This window comes from Panicum virgatum, chromosome 2K, assembly GCF_016808335.1.
Source record: "Panicum virgatum strain AP13 chromosome 2K, P.virgatum_v5, whole genome shotgun sequence".
Taxonomy (NCBI): Eukaryota; Viridiplantae; Streptophyta; class Magnoliopsida; order Poales; family Poaceae; genus Panicum; species Panicum virgatum.
The window spans coordinates 50,158,035-50,169,737 of NC_053137.1; positions in this window are offsets into that span (position 1 = coordinate 50,158,035).

Below are 11,703 nucleotides of genomic sequence, written 5' to 3' on the forward strand. Positions count from 1 at the left end.
TTCAGGAATTGTTTGGAACCCTAGTTGCATGATCCCTAGATTTCCTCGAGTTATACTAGTATATAGAAGACGATAGAAATGCTATGCTTAAGAGAACTCGATAGAAGTCGAGTGATTTTCGGGTCACTCGCGAGATATAGGGCATTTAGTCAATCAAAAATTACGGAATGTTAAATTAGATAAAGAAGGAAAGGAAGTTGGAGACCGGGCGGGGAGAGGTTAGCCCCGCCTGTGTCGGTTAAGGACCGTTCGTTGCCTGGCCCTGTGATCGAGTTTGAATTATACTAACCGCATGCCGGGAGTAGGAGGTAGTCGAAACCGGTAAGCCTAGTACTGCTTTGCTTCGAAAGTACAGGACTTCAACTCACCTCCTGGGGTAGTCGAGTAGTCGCGGAGAAATGGGGATGCATGTTTATTTTGGTGGTCTCACGTTGAGCTCGGCTGACCATATGATGGTGGGGCGGTCCTGTAGTTCGAGGTGGGGAGGGGAATGGTTGGTGCGTGGGGTCCGACGGGGCCTATACGCGCCGTGTTGGTTAGGTCCACCTTGCAAGGTTAAATCGGATCGATCCGCCGTACGTCGCATCTCGGATATGAGCACCTTGACCACAGCACCACATCGTAGTGATACTATATGGATTTTAAGTGATGAGTAGTAAGGTCTACCAGGAATTATTACTCCATGTTGTTATGATTGCTTAGCAGGTGCAAATAATAGTTAGTGATTTATGAACATAGAATTTGGAGCTAAAAGAGGGAAAATAAGGACTCACTTCTAGAGCCTTTTTCTGCAAAAATAACCAGCAGCCAAAAGCCTTGCATGTCTAGTTATGTGGGCTAAGTTATACCCACTGGTCGGGTAAGCCTTGCTGAGTATTAGAATACTCAGGGTTTGTTGCCACCACTTTTCATTACAGGACACCCGGACGTTGACTTCTGCCCCTGTTGTGTCAAGTTCATCCGCCGGGATGCAGAGGGGTGGCAGGTCGAGGAGCGAGACCCCTAGGTTAGGGATTGTTCGGGTTGTACGCTGAAGGGTTGAGTGTGCAGTCTGTTTGTTTTGTGCAGACCGGTCTGACCGGTCAGTGTGACCGGTTTGACCGGTGGCGTCGGCGGGTAGTGCCGACCGGTCCGACCGGTTGGGAGCACCGGTCTGACCGGTCTTGTTAGATCAGAACTGGTGAATTATAGAGTAGTTGTAGGATCTTTTATATTGGAACTTCAGTCGTGTCTATTGTAAAGTTATGTTTGTAAATTATTCATGTATTTGAACTCGGTTTGTAAAACTTAATGTTTCATATCGTGTCCGCTCTTGTATTTTTAAGTAATGGGTCGTGCTTGTACCATCTGCGCCCACCTTCGCGTGGGACTACCGGTGTTGTTTCGATCGGGCCGTGGGTTGAGAAAGGATCGCCAAATTAAGCCGTTAAACTAATGCGCCCGATGTGTTCAAATGACGGCCATTACGCTTAATTAGAGTTTTAATTTGGCGGTTCCGTCACAGCTGGTATCAGAGCCGAAACGCATCGGGGGTGGTACGAGCATGACTAATTTTAAGATATTACAAACTAAAAATGGAATTCTGACTTAGGATGAATGTAGTTTACTATTATGGGTGGGAGTAGTCGTAGTAAGCCCTATATAGCTATGTTAGAGGAGTAGCTAGATGTTTAGTTTGTGTTGAGAGGGTACCGTAGGACTATCGTGCATTATGCCTCATGTCATTCATTGTTTTAAAAATTTCTGCATCTCAAGTTTTGGGGGTGTTGTAAACACGACATGAAAATCCGGATATTCCGGATATAGTTCCGGATATTCCGGGTAGGGGGTGTCCGGATATTCCGGATATTATTCCGGATACTCCGGATTTGGTTGCAAAAGTTTTCCGGCTTTTTGATTTAATTTATGCTTTCTGCATTCTTCCATGGTTGATTAATTTGGGTAAACCAGATATTGTGACTAAATCAAACATGGTTGAATGCAGAATGGCAGCACCTCCAAACCCTCCTGAGTTGGCTCAGGCCATTGCGGCCATGCTCTCTGGGCGCGATGAGCAGACGGCACTCCTCCGTGAGCTTGTGGCGCAGGGCAGAGCGCCGCAGCCTGAGCATCACCACCTGCCACCTATTCCGGGATATGAGCAATTTCTGAGCACCCAACCGCCGTTATTTCACAAAGCCGATGAGCCGCTGGAAGCGGACAGTTGGCTCCGGACCATCGAGTCCAAGTTCACCCTGCACCCGTACTAGGATGGGGACAAGGCGGGATTTGCAGCCCAGCAGCTCAGGGGTCCCGCACGCACGTGGTGGGACAATCACGTAGCCATGTTTCCTGAGGGCACTCGTTTCACTTGGGCACAATTTAAGGAGGCTTTTAGAGCGCACCATATTCCAGCAGGGGTGATCAGAAGGAAGCTCACAGAGTTTTTGGCCCTGAAACAGGGCAATAACAGTGTACTACAGTACTCCCAGGCCTTCAACACTTTGTCACAGTATGCGGGATACCATGTAGACACTGATGAGAAGAAGCAGGCATGTTTCCGGCAGGGGCTTAGTAGCAAGCTCCAGGATCGCCTGGCCATGATCAAGTTTGACACTTTCAGTGAGCTAGTTAATGGGGCTATCATTCAGGAGGACGCCCATTTAGCTCATAAGGCAGAAAAGAAGAGAAAGGCGCCGGCAGCGGGATCTTCTAGCAGTGCTCCTCAGAGATTTCGCTTGGTGCAGTCGGGCCCACAGCGAGCCCCTTTTCAGCACCAGCCACAGCAGCAGTGGGGATACAGGCCCCCACAGTACACTCAGCCACTGGGGACAGTCAGGCCTCCTGCTCCTCAGCAAAATGAGCAGAAGTTCTGGGTGCAGCAGCCGGGGGTACGCCCCAATTTGTTTCCGTGCTACAACTGCGGGCAGCCGGGACACTTTGCACGGAGTTGTCCAATGCCACCCAATCAAGGCCAGCAATCGAGCCAGCAGAGTCAGAAGCAGCAAGTGGCTCACTTCAAGCCAGGACAAGTGTACTACACCACCCTCGAGGGTATTCCTGAGGGAGCTCCAGTGATGACGGGTACGTTTTCAGTAAATGATCACCCCGTTAAAGTACTATTTGATTCGGGCGCATCTCACACATTCATTAGTAAGGAGTGTGCTCTTAAACTCGGGCTGGAGATGGGAGGCCTGAAAAGTCCTTATCATATTCATTCACCTGGGGGTCAAATAATTACAAATCTGATAGTCAGGCAAGTACCCCTACTAGTGCAAGGGAAAATTTATCCCACTTGTTTCATTGTTTTGCCCACCCAGAAGGTAGATATTATATTGGGCATGAACTGGATGGAAGAACAAGGGGTTCTCTTGGACACTCTGTCACAGACGGTGCACATCAATTCTGCCCTTCATGGCTCTGTGACCGTGTATCTTAGGAATTGTACTTCTTTAGCCCAAACATTGAATCAGGTCGAGGGCAAAAATGTGGTTGATATACCAGTGGTACGTGAATACCCGGATGTTTTTCCAGATGATTTGCCTGGAATGCCGCCGGATCGTGACGTGGAGTTTACCATTGAATTGCAACCGGGTACGGCACCGATTTCTAGGAGGCCTTACCGGATGCCACCTAATGAGCTGGCGGAGTTAAAGAAACAATTGCAGGAATTGCTTGATAAGGGCTATATCCGTCCTAGCAAGTCACCTTGGGGCTGTCCTGCACTCTTTGTGAAAAAGAAAGATGAAAGCCTCAGGTTGTGCGTGGACTATAGACTTCTGAATGCCGTCACAATCAAAAATAAATATTCCCTTCCCCGGATTGATATTCTGTTTGATCAGCTATTCGGGGCCAAAGTATTTTCCAAGATTGATCTCCGCTCTGGCTATTATCAGATAAAGATTAGAGCTGAGGATATTCCCGACACCGCCTTCTCCACTAGATATGGACTTTTTGAATATCTGGTGATGTCTTTCGGGCTAACCAATGCCCCCGCGCATTTCATGTATCTCATGAACTCGGTGTTCATGCCTGAGCTGGATAAGTTCGTTGTGATTTTCATCGACGACATCCTGATATTTTCTAAGAATGAGGAAGAGCATGCAGAGCATCTTCGCATTGTGCTTCAGCGCCTGCGGGAGCACAAGCTGTATGCCAAATTCAGTAAATGTGATTTTTGGCTCAAAGAAGTCCAGTTCTTGGGCCACATCATCTCGGACAAGGGGATTTCTGTTGACCCTAGCAAAATTCAGGATGTCCTGAATTGGAAGACTCCAGAGACTGTTTCAGAGATCCGGAGTTTCCTTGGGCTAGCAGGCTATTATCACCAGTTTGTACCGGAGTTCTCTAAAATTGCTAGGCCCATGACCGAGTTACTCAAGAAAGGGGTGAGATTTAGTTGGGATGACAAATGTGAGCAGGCCTTCCAGACTTTGAGAAAGGTTCTGACGTCTGCCCCTGTCCTCGCTCAGCCAGATATTATCCGGCCTTTTGATGTGTACTGTGATGCATCAGGTACGGGCCTAGGCTGCGTCCTTATGTAGGATCAGCAGGTGATCGCTTATGCCTCCAGAGCCCTCAGACGGCACGAAGAAAATTATGCTACTCATGATCTGGAGCTGACAACAGTCGTGCATGCATTAAAGATCTGGCGCCATTACCTTCTGGGCAATCCTGTTCATATATACTCAGACCACAAGAGTCTTAAGTATATTTTCACCCAGAATGAGTTGAATTTGCGCCAGAGACGGTGGTTGGAGCTGATAAAAGATTATGATATGGAGATTCATTATCACCCAGGCAAGGCCAATGTTGTAGCCGATGCGTTGAGTCGTAAAGCCTGTTGCAGTTGCATCTCGGCCACAGCGGTGCATGACACTTTGTGCCAAGAAATGGAGAAGATGAACTTGACTATGGTGTCTGAGGGTACTATTGCCAATATCACCATTGCACCTACGCTTCGAGATCGGATTGTGGCTGCACAGAAAAATAATGTAGGTATGGAGAAGATCAGGCAGAGGCTCATGGAAAATGATCCTAAGGCTGCATGTTTTCACCAGGATGGTGAGGGTGTACTATGGTTTAACGATCGTCTAGTGGTGCCTAAAGATTTGGAGCTACGAAAGCAGATTCTTTATGAAGCTCATCTCTCGAGGTATTCGATCCATCCAGGCAGTAACAAAATGTACCAAGATTTAAAACATCGATTTTGGTGGACGAGGATGAAGCGGGAAATTGCCAGATATGTATCTGAGTGTGATATTTGCAGAAGGGTGAAGGTGAGTCATTTGAGACCAGCTGGTCCCTTGCAGCCCCTGAGTATACCATCGTGGAAGTAGGAAGATATTAGTATGGATTTCATTGTTGGGCTTCCCAAGACCTCAAAGGGGTATGACTCTATTTGGGTGATTGTGGACCGTCTCACGAAGTCAGCCCATTTCTTACCGGTGAAGACCATTTATAGGGCACAACACTATGCAGAGTTATATATCAGTCCGATTCTTAGCTTGCATGGGGTACCCTGGACTATTATTTCTGATCGTGGTGCCCAGTTTGTTGCACGCTTCTGGGAGCAGTTCCACTTGGCTCTGGGTACTCAGCTCATTCGTAGTTCAGTTTATCACCCTCAGACGGACGGCCAGACAGAGAGGATCAATCAAATTCTGGAGGATATGCTGCGAGCCTGTGTACTCTCTTACAGTAAAAAGTGGGATGAATGTCTGCCGCTTGCAGAATTTTCTTACAACAACAGCTATCAAGAGAGTATCCAAATGGCTCCTTTCGAGGCATTATATAGGCGGAGGTGTAGAACGCCATTAAATTGGTCGGAAGCTGGGGAGAGAAATTTCTTTGGGCCGGATATAGTTAATGAAGCTGAAGATCAAGTCCAGCTCATCCAGAAAAATTTGAAAGCGGCTCAATCCCGCCAAAAGAGTTACGCGGACAAAAAGCGGCAAGCTATCTCATTTCAAGTGGGGGATCATGTCTATTTGCAGGTATCTCCAATGAGGGGGGTCCAGCGGTTCGGGGTCAAAGGAAAACTTGCACCTCGCTATGTTGGGCCTTTTCCTATTGTTGAGCAATGTGGGCCGGTAGCGTATCGCCTGGAACTTTCCGCCCACTTATCCACGGTCCATAATATATTCCATGTCTCGCAGCTCAGAAAATGCCTCCGTGTTCCCGCCAAGATTGTGGATATAGATGAGTTACAATTGGAGCCCGATCTTGTGTACCCCGAGCACCCGGTGAAAATTGTTGATTTCAAAACCCGAGTTACTCGAAATCAAACCAGCAAATTCTATAAGGTGCAGTGGAGTAATCACTCCGAGCGGGAAGCAACTTGGGAGACGGAGGAATTTGTTCAGACTAAATGTCCAGAATTGCTACAAGTTTATCAAGGTACTCGTCAATTCCTAACTTTCCATTTAGCGCATTGATTAAATCTCGGGACGAGATTTCTTTTAGGGGGAAGGATTGTAACACCCGGATACTCCGGCCATTGGCCCGGATACTCCGGGTGTGGAGTTTCTATTTCCATAATTTGGACATCTGGACCCCACAATCAATTAAATGGAAACTATCACTCTCTCTCTCCCTCACTCTCACTCTCTCCCGTTACCTCTCTCCCCCTCACCTCCCTCACTAGCTCTCCCTCTCCCCTAAGCTCTAGATTCCAAAATCTTCCATTTCAACTTAGTTCCAAGGCCAAGGGAGCTTCACTCGGCGTGGGGGATCATCTTCTACAAGTATTCCACCTTGGGGCGACATCGTTTTCGAGTTTCTTGCAAGAGGAACTAGTTCAAGGTTCTAAAAGTTAGGGCTCGCCGATTTGGTTGTTTTAGGATGTTCTAGGTAATTTCCTTGGGTCAATCATCTCTATATGCATCCTTCAACTAGGATTCAAGAGGGTTTCAAATTTGGTGGGGTGGTTTTGCCATAAATCAAGATTTCAGTTTTTGGGGCGAAAATGCTGTCAAGCCCGGAGACTCCGGGTATAAGCCCGGAAACTCCGGGTTTTGAAAACTCCGGGCGAAACTCCGGGTATAGGCCCGGATACTCCGGGTTTGGGACACTCCGGGCGAAACTCCGGGTATAGGCCCGGAAACTCCGGATTTCGGAATCCGGATACTCCGGATATGAATCAGGATATTCCGGGTTTTAATAGAACTGTTGGGTGTAGAATTGGGTAAATTTGTAGTGTTTCTACTTGGGCATTTCAAGGATTGTTGTTGCATATCGTATTTGCATACATTCTCATGTCATTGCATACGTGTAGACGCTGCCGCCGAGGGAGCCATATACGCAGTGGTTGCGGAGCCACAGGGGCCAGCCCCGCAGGAGGAGGTTCGCGGGGAGTCGGCCCAAGGCCCCACTCACCCCAGTGTTGAGCAGCAGGCGCAAGGCAAGCCCCGGTGCACATCCTTTTATTTCAAATTATGACACCTATAATTATGTTTCTATTACTTGTGCATTAGGTTCAGAAATTGTTTGGCACCCTAGTTGCATGATCCCTAGATTTCCTCTAGTTATACTAGTATATAGAAGACGATAGAAATGCTATGCTTAAGAGAACTCGATAGAAGTCGAGTGATTTTCGGGTCACTCGCGAGATATAGGGCATTTAGTCAATCAAAAATTACAGAATGTTAAATTAGATAAAGAAGGAAAGGAAGTTGGAGACCGGGCGGGGAGAGGTTAGCCCCGCCTGTGTCGGTTAAGGACCGTTCGTTGCCTGGCCCTGTGATCGAGTTTGAATTGTACTAACCGCATGCCGGGAGTAGGATGTAGTCGAAACCGGTAAGCCTAGTACTGCTTTGCTTCGAAAGTACAGGACTTCAACTCACCTCCTGGGGTAGTCGAGTAGTCGCGGAGAAATGGGGATGCATGTTTATTTTGGTGGTCTCACGTTGAGCTCGGCTGACCATATGATGGTGGGGCGGTCCTGTAGTTCGAGGTGGGGAGGGGAATGGTTGGTGCGTGGGGTCCGACGGGGCCTATACGCGCCGTGTTGGTTAGGTCCACCTTGCAAGGTTAAATCGGATCGATCCGTCGTACGTCGCATCTCGGATATGAGCACCTTGATCACAGCACCACATCGTAGTGATACTATATGGATTTTAAGTGATGAGTAGTAAGGTCTACCAGGAATTATTACTCCATATTGTTATGATTGCTTAGCAGGTGCAAATAATAGTTAATGATTTATGAATATAGAATTTGGAGCTAAAAGAGGGAAAATAAGGACTCACTTCTAGAGCCTTTTTCTGCAAAAATAACCAGCAGCCAAAAGCCTTGCATGTCTAGTTATGTGGGCTAAATTATACCCACTGGTCGGGTAAGCCTTGCTGAGTATTAGAATACTCAGGGTTTGTTGCCACCACTTTTCATTACAGGACACCCGGACGTTGACTTCTGCCCCTGTTGTGTCAAGTTCATCCGCCGGGATGCAGAGGGGTGGCAGGTCGAGGAGCGAGACCCCTAGGTTAGGGATTGTTCGGGTTGTACGCTGAAGGGTTGAGTGTGCAGTCTGTTTGTTTTGTGCAGACCGGTCTGACCGGTCAGTGTGACCGGTTTGACCGGTGGCGTCGGCGGGTAGTGCCGACCGGTCCGACCGGTTGGGAGCACCGGTCTGACCGGTCTTGTTAGATCAGAACTGGTGAATTATAGAGTAGTTGTAGGATCTTTTATATTGGAACTTCAGTCTTGTCTATTGTAAAGTTATGTTTGTAAATTATTCATGTATTTGAACTCGGTTTGTAAAACTTAATGTTTCATATCATGTCCGCTCTTGTATTTTTAAGTAATGGGTCGTGCTTGTACCATCTGCGCCCACCTTCGCGTGGGACTACCGGTGTTGTTTCGATCGGGCCGTGGGTTGAGAAAGGATCGCCAAATTAAGCCGTTAAACTAATGCGCCCGATGTGTTCAAATGACGGCCATTACGCTTAATTAGAGTTTTAATTTGGCGGTTCCGTCACATCCGGTATTATGAGGGGAGGTAGGGGACCTTCGCTATCCGCTAATGTGGCTTGGGCCCGCCTCCTGATGCATGCTCCGCGCCTCCTAGCGCCCGCCCGCGGCCGCAAGCAGAGCCGCCGCCACCGCCCGCCATGGTCGCTGCCTGGCCCTGCACGCAGCACCTGATGGAGCTGCCGCTCGCCGCCGTGCTCGGCTCGTTGGTCGCACAAGGGAGGAGGGGAGGGAGACCCGTCCGCCGTGGCCGCTCCGCCTCGCCTCGCCATGGCCTGCCCGTCGCTCGCCTCTGCTGGCCCCGCCGCGCGCCTCCACTGGCGTGGCCGCCGCGCGCTGCCGTCCACGCCCTCGGCCTGCCCTGCCCGCGCGCGTCACTGCCCGAGCACCCCGCCATGCGAGCCTCGTCCCGTGGGGGCGGCGAGCTCCGGCAGCAGCAGGGGCCCCAACGCCCCGTCCCGCCGTGCAGCTGCCGGCCTCCGCTACCCCGCGCGGACCTCTGCCACTGCCCTGTGTCCGCCTCGTATGGCCTCGCCGCGCACCGCCCTCGAGCTCCACGGGCACCAGCCGCGGAGGCCGCAAGCTTCGGGGGCGGCGCCTGTGAGCTCCATGGGAGTCGGCCGCAGTGGCGACAAGCTCCACGGGTGGCCGCCAGGAGGAATAGACGGCGGTGGGCAGGAGTAGAGGGTGGCGGGGGAGAGAGAATGGGAGGGAGGGGTGGGGATAAGAAAAAAGATTAAAAAAAATCTGACGCGTGGACCCTGCAGCTGGTAGTTGGTATTGAGGAGAAATATAGGGGATGGATGGTTGCAGGAGAAAATAGTATAGATACGAAAATCTCGATGACCAGGACGAAAATATTGTTTTAGAGTATGATTTTGGAGGACGACGACTGCGGATAGGCTTATACACACAAGTGGTATAGGCCGATCAAATCTACTCAATCAGAACCCAACACAACTACCGTTATATTTTGCCTACGTGAAGCAGGCGACAGCACAAGTTTCAGCACTAGAAAAACAGAACTGCGGCCATGGTTGGAAAGCAAAACTACGTGTGGCCAATGGCGATGATCAAGCCATTTCCTGTGCCACGGGCTCTGGGGCTGATTGATCTACACCCCGTACCCAAAAGTAACTCGTGCCAATCAAGCATCTGTGTGAAAAGCAATCGGCACTAGCTGTCGCCGTCGGCACTGCAGTTCGTGGTTCCAGGTATCCAAAGATAGCTCTCCTCTATCCGTCCGCCGGCCCAAAACCATCTTGCCTGATGCGCTTCTTTTTAGTGGATCCGCCTGATCTTCTGTTGTTGGCATGCGCAACTCGCCGATCCAGTTAATATCTCGCCGGATATGGCCTTCTTGGCTCTCCTCATCCTCCTCCCGAGCTGTGAGGATTGTTCGCCGATAGGGTCGGCCCTCGGAAAAGGCACCCTATCCAGCAAGCTCTCTAGCTGCCGCTCTCGGCCTGGCAGGCAGGCCACCGGAGCTGCCGTGCCCGGGCGGCCCCCCGCCCTTTCGAGCCGTGTCCGCCGTCCATGCGTTTTCGCTGCTGAGCTCAGAAGCTGGAAGCTCGCTGCCGTCGGTCTACGGATCCGGAGTCGGCTGCTCGCGCGGCCAGCCGCCGTGAGATCGTGACCGGGCGCCCTCCAATCTCCGCTGGTTAGCAGCTGGGCTGCCTCACGCGTGCTCCGATTACGGCCATTCTTTTGCCTCACGCGTGCTCCGATTACCTCCATTCTTTCCTCGCGTAATAAACAAGTTCAGGCCTTCAGGGATAGAAAAAAATTGGGTGCGGACCGTCCGCACGCAGCCTCCCGTGAGGACCCGCTCCCGACGATCAACACGTGGCCGCAGATTTGATCCGACGCTCTCGTGACCTTGAGGCTCGTTCGTGACCTTGAGGCTCGTTTCGCAGACGCTCGCCTACTGACTCGGCTCGCGGCTCAGTTGTCGGTTCCCAGCCAAGGCTTGCGTCTCAATCAGATCAAGAACGCCCACTACGCCGGGAGCCCTAACGTTTGGCAGCCTCCACAAGCAAGGGCGTCTCCGTCTTTGATCGCAGCGAGCAAGGGCAGCCGCCAAGCACCATGGTAGGAGAAGCTGATCTAGACATCCCAACCACTGCAGTCGCCATGCCAGTAGTAGGACAGGTGAAACAAAGCGGTTTCCAATTGTCGCCAATGTTGTCGTTTGTGCCTGCCCTAGCAAACGACAGGGAGCAGACAACACAGGTAGGATGCATCTATCTTTTATCATCATATATAGTTTTTCACATGCATCACTCGTTGAATATGCGTTATGTACCCTTCACTGATTTGTGGCCATATGCTAGAGTCCACAAAATTCCAGTGAGGACAACACAGTTGTGCATGAAGCAATATCAGAGAAAGCACAAGATGAGGTAACTAAATTTAAAAAGTAGCACATTATGAATTCAGAGTTACGTAACTTTAATTTACATCGCATTGTACAATAGGTGGTTCATGAAATTGGCCAAGCTTTGATCGTTCCTGAAGTTGGTATGGCTTTTGATTCGGAGGATAAAGCTTGGGAGATGTACAACACCTATGCCGGTAAGGTTGGGTTCAGTGTTAGAAAGAGTCATTCAAAGCTCCGAGAAGACAAAACTATATATCAGAAATATATAGTTTGCAGTAATGAAGGATATCGACGAAACAAGTCATCACAGAAAGACATTACAAGGACAGGTTGTGAAGCTCGTGTTCAGTTCAGTGTTAGCAAAGAGGGAATTT